Raw genomic sequence first — 15,347 nt, 5'->3', positions numbered from 1 at the left:
CCCTTTTGTCACTTGCAAGAGCTATCTCCTTCCCCCTCCCCACCCCTGCCACCACCCGTACTTTAAATATGCATGCAAGCGCGCACCAAAACTTTCGTATTATCTGACATCTTTCAGTCACGAAAGTCTGCGCATCCATGTACAGTATTTATTAATACCCAGCGGCAACAGCGAAACTATAAGGAAGAGGCAGAATACGTGACCGTTTCTGCTGCTGTGTCTCGAGTGTGTAGTTTTCCGGAAATAGGGAGTACCTTGAAAGCTGGACAACAGCCTGTCACAAACAACTTTTTAAACTTACCTTCCAGAGCAGCTCTACGACGCAAAAGTGCATGCCTGGTGTCACATGTATACGTTGGCCGAACCGGCAGATGCTTGCATTGGCGCCTGCGGAAACACACCAGGCGCATTAAAAAAGGTTACGGGTGAAAGCTGGCTCAGCATTCTCGAGATTGCCAGGCAAAAAACTACTATAGTCACCACAATTGCAAACCACATGCATTGCCTATGACCACCGGCTTATATGGGGAACTTATGAAAGTTTTCTACATCCCAACATTGGGAAAGAAGTGAGTTGATAAGCCGTATATTTTCCTGTACAAGGCAACAGTTGCATCTTTTTCTGGAATGCCAATGAGCACAGTTATGATGATCCCACGTTGTAGTTGTTTTTGTTGTAAACTCCGGATATTGGCCGTAAGAGGCATACTCTTTTAAGCATTTCGTTCTGACGAGCGTTCAGTTGCAAGTCAGCACTTATTGTGTCTCGCCTTCTTTTGTTTTTGACTTTTTCTCGCAGTTCACCCCCATTAGCTATATCGAAATAATTAGCCCACCGTACCGTTATTATAAAACTCATAATGGCCAAGCAACTCATTCAGCTACATATGTTACTGAAGTTGATTTCTAATTAAGGAACTCTTCTTGTTCTTTGTATGTTATTGCTGCCTTGTTCCAATAATAAACGGATTTTAAGGTGTGCACTATCATGCTCAAGCAGCATCGCTATCAAGTGTAAGCTTCTGTATTTTGGACGATAGTTTTATGGCTGCCAAAAAAAGCTATGCACATGAATGGTACTTTAATGGAATTGTTTCAGGTACCGGTTTTATAGGATGGTTTTGTAGGTCAGAAACATATCCATAGACCTCGTATTTAATAATGCTACAGATAAATAGCTGGATGATTGGTCTTTATTGATATTTCATTTTTTGAGAACAAAAACATACACCACATTAGGCTGTGCAGCTCACAACAGCTCATTTAGTAATTCCTCGGAGGAGACGCTGTTTTCGTTATAAAGGTTAACTACTTTTCACTTGGACACCTGACGTATACGTGCACAATTTTTATTTCTCATCGTTCTTCCGATTTTCGTCTAAATTGCTCGCATTAAATTGTACTTAATTTCTTATCATCCCTTTATTTCAGGCATTCAATTTCTACATTCAAAAGAATTCCAACTGATAATTTAAGTTTCAGAGTCTTACGTTCAAGCGTCTGAATTATGCAGGCCCCAGTTCATTATCCTGTGCTCGATGGGTATTGTTTAATTATTTTTGATCAGCGTAATTCTGTTCGTTTTGAATCATGGGGAGCGTTAATAACAGATGTTTTCTATCTTAGCACACACTGAATATATTGAAGTGCGTCTTGTCTTGTGGTTTGCTCAATTTTATTTTATTGATATTGTATCATAGCCGCTTTTTACTTCTATTTGTCCCTGAGGGAACGGTATTTGCTAGCTGATTGCGGTAGTGACATGAGTAAACACCCATTCATAGTCTGTAACTTCGTTGTTTCATGTTGAAGCTAAACACAACCGTATTGTGGCGTTTCCTTTATGCATCGTATATATACCATTTAAATCTATATTCGCGGCTACCGGGGCTGAAAACACATATAGTGCACAACGCCTTTTGCTCCATATTTTCTTCTCTCTCTCTCTCAAAGGTACAAAGGTGCAGCCTGATAGTGCGGAACAGGAAATGGAGATACCAAGTCGCTACACGCCAACTATAATGAAGGATATGTCACCTTCCTAGAGCACCTACAACTGCTGTAGACCGGATTTACCGTTCTGAGCGCGCGCATCTCTCGGAACGCACAAAAGAGGTGTCACGTCACTCGTGTTTGGGCTTTCTGCGAGTGAACAAATACCGATTCAAACAGAGGGCCATTCACGCAAGCGTGTAAGATATTCGTCGCCGTCTTTTGACACAGAAGATAAGGCCGACAGGAAAGAACGGCTCGTGCTGGCAAAGCTGTCGTTTACTTGAATGCATTCCCTCTTACACTGAAGCCTAGCCTGGGGGAAAAACACTTAAATCTCCAGTGAGGACGACAGCGGGACGTGCAAATCGGATGACAGTCAAGTGAACCGCCAAGACTCAAGCCTTGCTTTCCCTCTGGAGGGCCTTGCGAAGAAGATGATAAAACTGATATCGAGGTGTCACGGCTGCTTCTAAGACAAACCTTTCGTATGATTTGCTTTGTAACGTGCGTGCTAAGCATATACCGGCTGTATAGTGTGGCAGTTAGTATTCTTGTTTTGCTTTTACAGACACTCTTTATGACAGAAATGAAGGATGAGAAACGTTATGTTCCAAGCCTTTTATGTAACCGTATAGTCGGAATGACCGGCTGTTCTTTCAAGGCGAACGCATTAAAGATTTCCCTTTTCAGAAAATCCGGCATCGGCGTTGTGAGCGAAACATCACGGACATAGCTCTGGCAGGGGTTGGTTGCCACTTGATAAGGCCGTGCACTGAATGGTCGTCTGGTTGTGTGACGTCACTAGACCACGTGACATGACCGAGTTGGTGGGCGCTGCCAATGTGGGCTTCGCTTTTGAATCGGAATCCACTCTTACAGGACCCTCGCATCAAACGTTTGGCACGCTTCCCCTAGGCCACGCAGACACCTTCACACTGCTTGGTTAAAGCGAATGCTTATCTCTGTATCGTTTGTTATTGCGTATAATGTGGTATTTTATGACTGCATGCTATGACCATGTCTTGAAAATATAAGAACGAATGAAGTGTTACTTCATAAGCCGGTAGCCAGAAGAATGAATGCGAACCAGTATCTGCAAGGGGAGTCGGAAACGGGAGCTATTGATGCGACCGTGTAATATCCATAAGGTAGACCTTGACTCTGCCCCCCCCCCCCCCCTTTCTACACCAGCTCTAATTTGAAATACGTGCCTTATGGTGCCCTATCCACCTGTCATATAGCTCACATCGAGAACAGAAAACTGCCAAATGCAACTTTGAGAGAATCTTGGGCATTTCACAGCAAACTAGATGGAGCTGATGGGGAGGGGGTAAAGCCTGCCACGGTAATATCGACTCAGCTAAGCCAGTTTGCAGGTATACTTAGTTCGGAACTGTCGTGAACGAAGCACGCTCTTTGTTCCCCACGGGCGGGGACATGCATACTTAATCTCCAAAATGTGAACTATACTAAGTGCATGTTCCGCCTCTCATTATCCCAATCCAACTTCTTGATTGCGCTTAAACAGGATATGGCTGAGACCATTAGCGTGTGCCAAAATATACCGAGCAGGTGGGCAGATTAAGCCTGGCCGCCACGCACCATGCTTGATTGGCTCGTATTTAGGCAAGCCTTGCTGGAAAATTTGGATGCAGCGACTCGCCTTGACCTATTTTCTCAAGTTGACGCACACTCTCTTGCTTAAACCTTGTTTGCCCTGTAGTTTACCGCAATAACATTGACGGCCGTACAAAATTGTGTTTCTAACACAGTCAGTGCACGGTGCGGTGGACTCAGTGTCCGGATTTCTATCTGGCGATAATGCTCTCGTGCACTCTTTAAATATTGTAGAAAGTTTTTATGTTTGTAAAGGCTGGCTCGGCTGGAAGCTCAACCGTAGATAAACACACAGGATGAAGGCTTTCCGGCTTCATCCCTTCTTGCTGATTGCAATTACCGCATATTCGGGCCTTGTACAGCACACTTTATGCCTGGAAAGAATATTAAAAGATTTTGGGGACCAACATGGGTAAATTAATTTTCAAATGTAAGTATTGCCCTGCGTTCATCATATACCTAAATCAAATAAATAACTGGGAACTGTTTTATGTGAAAGGACTGAGTAGCAATTGGACGCCTTTAAATACTTCATATATACATGCAGTTTAAGCGTCTAAACATACTCAGTAAAAGGTGGGTGTATACACTTGCAGCCAACAGACGCTTTGTTGAGACGGTGCTAGGAGGGCTCAGAGCATGTGCAGAAGACGAAACAAGTGTAAGGTTGTCATCGCTTGACGCATCTCTCCACTCAGTAAGTCAAATACTACCCTTTTAACACGTTCACTGCGTCGTGGCCCACCGGTGGGTCACGCAACGCAGTCCAGCCGTGCTGGCGCAAACAACGAGGCGTTTCTTGCAGTGCGGCGACGATATGTTTCCACAAATGCATGAAAATGGATTTCCACTATCATATAACAGATGGCGGTAGAGATATAAAGAGCGCCTGTATTTATTGAGATTGGCGCTTTGCAATGCGTCTGATGATAAAGAGATAACCACTAGAGTTAGAGCGATGTCGTATTCGAGTCCTCCTGTGCTAATCAGCCTTCCGACTAGTAACGATGCTCTCAGCTTGTTTTCTCTTTTTTTGACTGATGACATTTGGGACATGATGGTTCATGAGAAAAACAGATCTGGGAAGCAGTACATAGACTCGAACGTCCTAGAAGAGAAATCGCGCGTAAAGAAATGGACTGAGACAAACGTGCAAGAAATGAAAGTGTTTGTTGGTGTACTCATCTGCATGGGTCTAGTAAGGCTTCCTAATCTGCAGCACTATTGGGCAAGACGTGATCTGTACGGCGTAAACTGCATTCGCCGGAACATGTCCCGCGACCGGTTTCTGCTCCTACTAAGGTTCTGGCATTTCGCAGATAACGAGGAACCGAGCGCACAGCACGATCGTCTCTATCGTATTCGACCGTTGATGGATAAAATGAATCGCAATTTCTACTCAGTGTTGGAGCCAGGCAAAGAGATTGTCATTGACGAAACGATGATTCCGTGGCGTGGGCGCCTCGCCTTCAGGCAATACATCCCAGATAAAGCCCACAAGTATGGAGTCAAGCTATACAAGGCCTGCACAAGGGAAGGCTATACATTGAAAGTGCAAATATATGCCGGAAAATCTGACGCCATAGCGGGCATGGGGCATGCCGAAGAAGTAGTAGTAAATTTGATGGCTGGCTTCACCGGCTGTGGTCGCACACTTTTCGTAGACAACTTCTACGCGAGCATGCCGCTTGCGTCACGCCTGTTGAAGGATGATACATTTTTATGTGGCACTCTCCGGTCGAACCGAAAGGGGCTTCCGAAAGAAGTTACAGAAGCTAGAGTAAAAAAAGGGGAAGTCGTTGGTCTTGAATCCCACAACGATGCAAAGGTGCTGAAGTGGTTGGATAAACGGCCCGTTCTCATGATGACAACGGTTGCTGAGTATGACGCCAGCCTTGTTGATACCGGAAAAAAAACGAAAAAGGGTGAGCCGATCATGAAACCGCGCACAGTCCTCGACTACAACGCGGCGAAAAAGGGCGTTGACTACAGTGACCAAATGACGTCCTGCTACTCCTGCCTACGGAAAGGGCTCAAGTGGTATAGGAAAGCTGCGGTGGAGCTCATCGTTGGAACTGCAGTTGTGAACGCATGGGTTGTCCGTTCAATGGTGGACGTTAAAACATCGCTAATCATCGAATTCCGCGAGGACTTGGCACGCGCACTTTTCGCCACAGCTGAGATTGAGACCGAAAGGACACGTGGAACAAAGCGCGCCCATACGCTGGAACAGGCCGATGGACCTACACGGTCTGTCCGAAGGAGATGTACTGGATGCTACGCGTCGCTGAGAGCTCGCAGAAGCCCAGAGCAGGCAAGGGTAATGGCGAAGAAAGTTGTTACATTCTGCGTAAATTGCGAGGGAAGGCCATTTATGCGTTTGCCATGTTTCAATCTTCTGCACGAGTAGAACTCCTGAACATAGACTGCGTTTTAGACATCGTGAGCTGGTGGCACGTAAGACGTTTAGTTGCAAAGGCTGTGACTTGAACTGTCTTTTTTTCTTCGGAAAATTATCCTGGAAATATTTCAATAAAATGTCGAGTTTGAGGTCTAATTCTTGTGTCTTGGTGCTTAGTGAATGCTGAAACGCAGGGTCACGTAGCGTTTGCCATATAGAGGAGTTGGTCGGTGCGTAGTAAACGTAGCAGGCAACGACTTCAAAACGCAAACTCTTTATTGTGGAAACTCGTGCATGCCTAGTAAAAGAAAGAAGAATCTAGGGCGCGAGAGCAACAAGCACCTCTGGTACTTGTTCGGACCAGAACGAGCGAAACTCTTGGCCGCGATCTAATTACATAAAGCAGAAATTTTGTCGACAGAAAGGGCGCCGTTTTTCAAAAACATCCTTGAGAACTTGCTTCAGTCACGTTCATTGGGGATGAAGCGAGCAGAGTCGCGGTAATAAATGGCTCGATAAATTCTCCAAGTGCCGTATGCTACAAGGATCCATGATCCATTTGGTTCTTTACATCAGGTCATTTTTGTTCGATGACGTAGCCGTGCTATTCAAACGTTCGTGGGAAATAAGCGACCTGACTATTGGCTCATTGGCGACCGGACCTCGCTATTGGACGCACCTTGCAGCAAGTATTGAACCACAGCGCGCAACGAATGGCGAAAGCTATCGTCAACGCAGGTATCTGCTGCTTTTCATCTCTTTGATTGGTCGATCGTCTGTCAGGCTTAATTGCGTCACGCGAAACAGAGTGGAAAAGGGGCAATAGATTCTTATAAAAGGCGGACCCAGAGGAAGCAACTTCCTGGAAATGCACGGGCCAAGTGAACCACTTGATGATTTTTGCGCTAGCATACATGATTGAAGTAGCCCGCGCCAACTGCGACTGAAAATGCCAGTACAACCATCTTTCAGCATGCGGAAAAAACAGCCTCATAAGTGTGCCCCACCGGTGTGTCACGCCGCACCCGCGGAAAGCGTCGGGTGACCCACCGGTGGGCCACAACGCACAGGGATCAAAACTATGATAAGGGGCTACGCAGTGAACGTGTTAACGTAGCTCTTCTTTGCACTTCGATATATGTGTATGAAGTATCAATATGTTTACAACTTGTGCACTTGCTTATAAACAAATTTTAAAATTCTTTTACCGCCCAATTGATTTACATGCCTAATATTCAAATTTGCTTGATTTAAACTTTGCCCTTACTGATCTCAAGTAATATTTGTCATTTCCTTTAGAATCGCTTTACACATTTATGGGCAGTCAGTAATCTGGAAGGTTTCTAAAAGCTGAAGCTTTCTTCCTTGACTAAATTCATCGTCATGTGGATAATGAATTGAGGGACGACGTCAGAGCAAAATACACTTAAGATTATTTTCACCTGTATGGATTTCGACGCAGTATTGCCCAGTTAAGTGCCCTGTTCTGTCTCGTACATGTTTGTTTTGCGCTAAGCGTTGGCTGATATGAGCGTACAACTAGCCCAAGAAATAGCTTCGTGGTATTTGCTTGTCCATCCTTTTCAAATGTCTGAAATCTTAAATGACATCGACTGCTCCGAAGCAAAAGTCACAGGTAGAAAGCTTCCTCTATAAGCTCCACCTTCCAAAATCTAATTAGTCAGTCATCTCTCTGGACGTAAGAGCTTCCCAGTAATGGTACTTACATATTATCATACGCCATATTGCGACTGCTTAGCCAATTTTAAGCTTCACTTTTTTCCGATCCGCGTCCATGCCATTTTAATCTGCCATAAAGCGGATTCATGGAAGCGGGGAAAGCCGATTTTCAATTAGCTGCCCCGGTCGGAGTTTTAATCCGATTGCTGGATGAGCTGTCGCTGCGCCAGAACTTCCTGGAGATATTCCTGGATAAATCAGCGCTGACTCCTCTTCAGAAAAAAAAAAAAAGAGTATAAAAGAGCTGGGAAACTGAAAACCTCAGGCATCACTGCTTTTGAGGCGTTATGCTTCTTGTAAATCACATTAGTATTTAGAAGAACTGTTTTTACTAAATAAGGAAATAATTTCTGGTTTCCACTTGTGAACTACTAAATTTATGTTTTAGATGCAAGAAAGAAGGAGAAAAGAAGTTCACTACTCAAAAAAGAAGAAGCTGCGCATTTTATTTGAGGAAGAAAATTGATAAGAGGGCTTTTTCGCCTAGAAATCTCCTTGATGAAACTTGAAGAAGTCATTTGGAGAAGTAAACATATTGCTTGAACATCAAAGCAAGCAAGGCGGTTGCTGACAACATACTAGCCTCGATCTTCAGAGAGGAACTGACCCTGAACATTGTCAAGGTTACCCAGATTTTCCTTGTGGGAGGGAGCAGATAGGTGGACAGGCATAAACAAATGTTGACGGGTTTGTTTATCGTGGATGATAAATGCATGTGTAATACAGGTAGTGGTTAAAATAGGATAATGTACGGGGGAGTTATTAAAGAGAAAAGAACAGGAATCGTTTACGATGCGTGCTTGAGTGAGTGGATTGGTTTGTATATTTGAAATATATGGCTTTTATATTGAGAAAGTTTTATGCCAGTGAGCGTGGCTGTTCTTATTAAATAATAGTAGTATATTTATGGTTCTATTTATTTATGGTTCTATTTACTTATTGTTCTCTTACTCTGTAGGGAGCTGTGGAGCTGCTCCTTCTCAGCATGCTTCATGCCTGAGAGTTCAAAGAGAAATATCGCGAAATACTCGCCAGGGGATGCGAGATGCTTTCAAAACATTATTTATTACTTTTCTTCAGATTGTAATAAGTCAGAGCACCACAAAAATGAATGTTCTAATGAAAGTCTCAGAGAATGTCTTAGGGCTGTGGTGCCAGTTTAGTTCTATCACTTAATCAGTGATACACAGTATCCTATTGTGAAAAGGCTTTTCCTAAGCTGCGGGCAACCACGGAGTTTGAAACACTTGTCTTATAACTTTTAGAACACAAGATGGGAGACAGTTTTAATGGGAGGAGGAGGAGGAAAAAACTTTATTTAGTTAAAAAAAATGCCAACACTCCCAGGAGGACCTCATAGTCCAGGAGCCCTCTGGCCGTTCCTTCTAGCTTAGCGCGCTCGATCAGCTGCAACTGATCTGCAGGTTGCGTGGCTAGAAGGGCCGACATCACAGTCTGCCAATGGAACTGCCGTAGATACAGACGAAAACGGGTATCACTACAATTCTACATTTAGAACCACGACACTACTCCGGATGTCATGACCCTTCAGGAAACTGGCTGGTCGCCCACTTTTACAAAATAAAATACAAACTCTCGATCTGCACGCACTGCGATTCTCGTCAAAAACACTATCACGGCCATAGACCATACACTCAGCAACCTAGTAATGAGCATACGCTCACTGAATTACTCCCGCCTACACCAGACACCCCATCCTTTTCATAACGAATGTTTACGGCCCACCCCAAGCCAAAGAACACGGCTTCCTCACATTTCTGGCCGGCATCAAACGCATATCTGGATCACATACACTTAGGTGATTTCAACGCCGGACACACAGCCTTGGGATACCTTAAAACACTCCCAAGGGCACACATCTGTACAACGCTTTTATGCAACGCTCCCTCACCCACATCACGGATCCCAACGCCCCTACCCGAACCGGCACTAGCACCACCAGAGACAGCACCCCAGACATTACTCTGACCAACATTCGCTCTCCCATTTTCTGCAACGTGCTACCAGACACACTGGGCAGCGACCATTATATTATCCAAACTCAACTGCAATATGACGCCAAACAGTGCACATCCAAGACGCAGCCCCTAATTAATTGGAAATAATTTTGTGAGCAATTAGCGGTAGTCACTCCCGAGGACAGCGATCTCCCAATGAACGCTTGGGTAGATAAGCTCCAGTCTGCACTGAAACGCACCACTAAACAAATAAAAACACTCCGCAAGCACCCCAAATTGATCCTGATCTTCTGCATCTCTGGGAGGCAAGGCGAAGCCTCGTTAAGAGATGGAAAAGACAACGACACAACAAAAAACTCCGCCATCGAATCACACATATTACCACCGAAGCCATAGAGTATGCAGCTAATCTGGCAAACTCCAACTGGCGAAAACTCTGCAACAGCCTTCAGAGTACTTTAGGCACACGAAAACTTGGAATATTCTCCGAACCCTGCTCTACCCTACAACCACCAAACAACAAACAGCCATCAACACGCACCGCCTCATTAACGCTACAGCACAACAAGGCACAGACATCCTTCAATACCTCACAAATTGATAAATTTCGCCCCCCTTCCCACCTTCCTCCACGCCCCGATCCCCTCCCCCACCTAACCCAAGGCTGAATGAGTACATAACTACTGCGAAGGTACGGGCCACCCTCGCCCACATCACTCGTAGCACCGCACTCGGGCCTGACCAAATTACACGCAAGCTCCTTCAAAAGCTCGATGATACATCACTCTCTCAACTTACAGCTTACTACGACCAACACTGGAGGGAGGGCACATTACCAGCCTCTTGGAAACACGCTGCAATCAACTTCATTCGTAAGCCCGGAAAACACCTTTCTTTAGACAACCTACGCCACATTTCTCTCACAAGTTGCCTTGGTAAATTCTATGAACACGTAATCCTTAAACGGCCTCAACCTGAACTTGAATCTACCGCCTTTTTTGCTCCCTCTCAATTCGGCTTCCGCCCACATCTCTGCACCCAGGACATTCTACTGCACCTGAAAGCGACCGTTTTAAACAACACCCTCCATAAACATGCCACACGAGCCATACTTGCCCTTGATATAGAAAAGGTATGTCATAACGTGAGCCATTATCCATTCTGTCTACCCTTGTCACAATTAACTGCGGGCTACGCATCTGGCGCTACGTTGAGGCATTCCTAACCAAACGCACATCTCATATCACTCTTGGGTCCTACACCTCCCCGATCATCCATTTACCCAACCGAGGCGCACCGCAGGGTTCAGTCCTCTCACCCATACTTTTTAACGTCGCCCTAACTCCCTTAGCCAGGATACCCGAAACTACACCCTGACCTTCAGCACGCACTATACGCTGACGACATCACACATAGACAACTAAGATATGCCCTGGCTAAGCTGAACATACTTTTCAATTCGCTACGGATGACACCCACACATATACACAGGCTATAGGTCTTGCGTGTGTACCGCAGAAATCTTAGCTCCTAGTCATCAAGCCTTCCCCGCGTGCCCCAACCATCGCCGTACTCCTTGACAACGCTGTGATTCCCACAGTATCACGGCTGCGACTGCTGGGTCTCCACATTCAACTGGACACTAGAACCCCCCACACCATACATCTCCTGCAGTGCCAAATCAACCCGATCACACATATTATTCATCGCATTTCAAGCAGCAATCATGACCTCAAGGAAATGTGGCAGTACCAAAGCACCGTAAAAAAAAGAAGCTCGTCTTTGAGAAATATATCATTCTTAAAATGTCTGAAATACCAGGCGGTCGCTTTCTTGCTACCTCCTTGGAATAAATGTGTGTGTGTTCTTGCTTTATTTTGAGGTACTTAAGTCGTCTATTCTCGACTTCAAATTGGAAAAGACGATGTCGTTTTCACTTCCAGTCAGAGACAGCCTTATCATTGAGAGCTGTTCTCTTAGTGCTTTATTCTGCCTGTCAGAAGCTTAGATGAAATATGTCAGCAGCTTTCAGAAAGACTCCGTCTTTTAATACATTTGCTTTCGCGGTCCGCCGCCTAGCTTTTCACATTCCAACCATACTCCTGGACGCTGTATACAACAGGCATGCAGAACGGGAGCAGCTGCCGACAAAAAGTGTTGGTGCTGTTTACAGCATGGAGCTCTAAGCTTAGCACTGTTAGTGGAACCTGGTATCTGCAGGTCTCGTGGGGCTCTCCTATATTGGAAAGTCGTGACCTTAATAGATGGGAAAAACTTGCATTAGGAGCATCTCTTTAATCAGGTAATTTTCGCACCAGTAATCGCGTAAGTGCTGTACTTAAGCAGGCAAATTAGTACGAAATACGCATACTAAAAACTGCAAGCGCACTTCAAAAACTAGCAACTTATACCAACGTATTAGATCGAATGCATGAGGTTAAAAATAAATAAATCTAAATTGGTGGTAGATGAACAGCAATGGCTCGATTCAGGCTAGCTCTTATTTCAGCAGGAATAGGTGGAGAGGTCAAAGCAAAGAAACGAACGTAATAGGAACATGCATTATAATTTGCATTTTCGACATTGAAATAAGTAGGCGACGTGATTAAACGTCTTCCGTCAGACACCTCAGACTCCCATGCCATCGCCTCATTGCTCTATCGCGGGCCATTCTAACTGCCAAACTATGTCTCTTCTTTATATTAGGTTCTGCTAAATTGGCGGATCCTCTTTCCCCGTCGCTTTTGGCATAACGCTTGTTTTTCGCTTGTTTCCGTGTTGTACGTCATAAACTGCTCTCCCAATACCTAAGCTAGAATAGCGGTTAATACGGCTATACTGATCAAGATTAATTTCAAATATTGCATATTACAAGCGGCCACTGCTATCTCAAGGACTGCACTTCATGGAGCTGCCAACGATATGAGTTACGGAGCAGCCAGCCGTTAGATGTTCTGTACCTCATGTCTCCAATGTTACCTTCCTATACATGAAACCAGCGTCATCGAAATCAGAGATATACAACATCATCCACTTAACAAAGGCTGCAATCTTAATGTATTGACGTTGTAGGGACCCAAGTAGCACAAAGTGGGCTATGACGTGGGAGCCCGCGTTGGGCCCGTGAGGGCAGCCCATACGGGCCCCATGCGGGATTTGCAACACGTACCCAGAGGGGCCCAGCGTGGGCTGCCCAATTTCGCCGCGATCGGTCCCAAACTGTATCCGTGTGGGCAGCCCAAATGGGGCTGTCCGCATGCAGCCCAAATAGGGCTGCCCGCTTTCAGTCCAGGCAGACGAATGTGGGCAGCACACCAGAACCATTAATGGGTCCCAAGTTTGTGCAGGCAGTGACATCCCATTGATCAAGGTTTTAATTTTGAAGTCGATTAATCCTTTTGTACAGGCGCGGGATTTGCAAAAGCCAGTCCGTTTCGGGCTGACCCACGTGCTGCCCTCATGGGTTGAATCGGGCATTTTCAGGGCTGCCCAAATTGAAATAATCAAGTGTGAAACATTAAGCACTATTGTTTTTATATGCTACACTCAGTAACATGAAAGAAATTTATTCCCAACACTACAAGAATGTGGGCTGGCCCACATCACCCCACCATGTTGGTCTGAATATTTATTTCGGTGCTGCGTGCAGAATAGTAATGCCGTAGGAAACATTTGGAGGTCGTTCAGTACATACTCGTAAAGAGGAACACTTACTGTTGCATATTTTCTGTCGATACTGCATAATTAACGTAGTTTGTAGAGTAAACACAGATAGTCTTTATTCATTGCATAGATATGCTTAGGACAGTTATGTGAAACCTCCAGAAGAGGCAATTAGTGGCCGGTATAACATGATTTACATAATTAAAATGGTGCCTTAAAGATAGGATGGAGACGTTTCAGAGCGGTAAGCCCGCCTACGGCCAATTTGGGGCCCACTGCGGCCTTTCATGGGCCGCCCCAATTAGGCTGGCCTTATTTTTACCGCATGGACTACGAATATATGTTGCGTTTTCGCGCAGGTACCCCAAGCAATACCAGTGTGGGCAGCGTGGTGGTGTGCTCGCTTTTCAGCCCGGCCGCAAACCATGCGGGACCTATTGGGTTTTTGCGTGGGCAGCCCCAATCGGACTAGCCCGTCATCTATTTGCTTTAGGCCCACATTTGCATCGCATCTGCCCCAATTAATTGCCCCGCAAGAGAGCGATGCGGGCAGAAGCGGGAAGGAGTACTTGCCTGCCCCGCTAACGGCCATGCGCAAATTATCTAGGTTTCTGGTGGGCAGCCTTATTTGGGGCAGCCCAGGAATTTTCTGCATGAATTCCACATTTTCTTCTGACCTTCCCTCAAGTACCCCTCAAGGGTCCCACGTAGGAATGTGCGGGCATACCCGTATTTAGCCCCACCGCGGCCCATGCGGGACCTATTCGGCTTTTGATTGGGCAGCCTAAATTAGATTAGCCCAGGCTTTTCCTACACAGAGCCCAAACTTTATTTGCATCGGCCCTAAAATTTCCCAAGCGGGACCCTTGAGGGCCAGATGTGGGAATATGTAAACAGTTAGCCCTTTCTGCGCCTATATGATGCCCAGATGGAAAAAGCAGGGGCAAGCCCAATTTGGGCTTGCCCGCTTGATCCCTAAAGGGGGCCCTCATGGGTGTTATTGTGGTTACCCAAGCCCAACTTGCCCATATGGGCCCCAGGTGGGTCACGTAATGTGTGCTACTTGGGGATGCAAGCCGACAGTGCTAGTCGATTCGCCTATGGGAGTGCGCGAATTATCCTCATTTCACTGAAGAAAACCAATGGGGAAGTAACTTCGTTATCGTTTTCTACAAATAAAAGCTTAAGCCAGTGCTTCCAACTTTTAGTGCGCCGCTCATTGGCGCCCGTTACTGGGTTTCGCGTCGGCGTCGGCGTCGTCGGCCTCGTAACAAGTTCCGCCCCCATTTCAGTCCCCCAGTTCGAGCCGGTGCTTCGGCAACTGGAGCCTCGCAGAAATAAAGGGGGGGGGGGTACACTCAGCGGTGAACGATGGGGGCAGGAGTGCGCGCAGCAACCGGAGAACACGAGGGAAAAAAAAGAGGGGGGGGGGAGGGTCGCTGGAGGCAGCGCTATCAGCGACTGACTGATGCCGCTGACGCCGCTAGCGAGTCAAGGCAACGTGCTGCGTGGAACATCACCGCCGCCACGCAAAAAAAGAGGAGCCAACCTCCCCCCCCCATTTTTCTGAGTGGCGGCGAAGGTGCTCTCCGATTGCCGAAACACCGGCTCGCTAAGCGGATCCCGGTGCGTGCATCCAGTTCTCACTCGCTTCACTCGCTAGCGGCGTCAGCGGCATCAGTCAGTCGGTGCTATCTGTTCGTCGCGCAACGTTCCTATGGACCCACGCGCTGCCTCCCGCAACCTCCCGATAACTCAATTGCTTTCTTCATTTCTCCGACCACAGATCTTTCATGACAGCTAAGAACTCTTAGTGGAGTGTTTCTTAAAACAATGCGTGCGAAAAATTAAAACAAAATTGTCTGTAATTGTACATACGTGTCTTGCCCGACATCTTTGCCTCACTTTATCGAAAAGGTGAAACAGTTGATGAGCTGCGCTCAAATTTCGCA

At 46.0% G+C, this 15,347-nt stretch overlaps 1 long non-coding RNA gene across 1 annotated transcript in view; it reads right to left on the bottom strand.

The window, feature by feature from the left end:
- Nucleotides 1-301: 301 nt before the first annotated feature.
- The window catches only part of LOC146185844 (uncharacterized), a 93,955-nt gene continuing 78,909 nt past the window's right edge, over nt 302-15,347 (bottom strand). The window contains exon 3 of the long non-coding RNA XR_014707824.1: nt 302-387. This is a non-coding gene — a long non-coding RNA (uncharacterized LOC146185844). The remainder of the gene's footprint in view (nt 388-15,347) is intronic.

This window comes from Amblyomma maculatum, chromosome 6 (assembly GCF_055883805.1).
Source record: "Amblyomma maculatum isolate TAMU_Amacu chromosome 6, ASM5588380v1, whole genome shotgun sequence".
Classification (NCBI taxonomy): domain Eukaryota; kingdom Metazoa; phylum Arthropoda; class Arachnida; order Ixodida; family Ixodidae; genus Amblyomma; species Amblyomma maculatum.
Note: the sequence above shows the minus strand (reverse complement) of the source record. Positions and strands in the feature narration are given on the sequence as shown.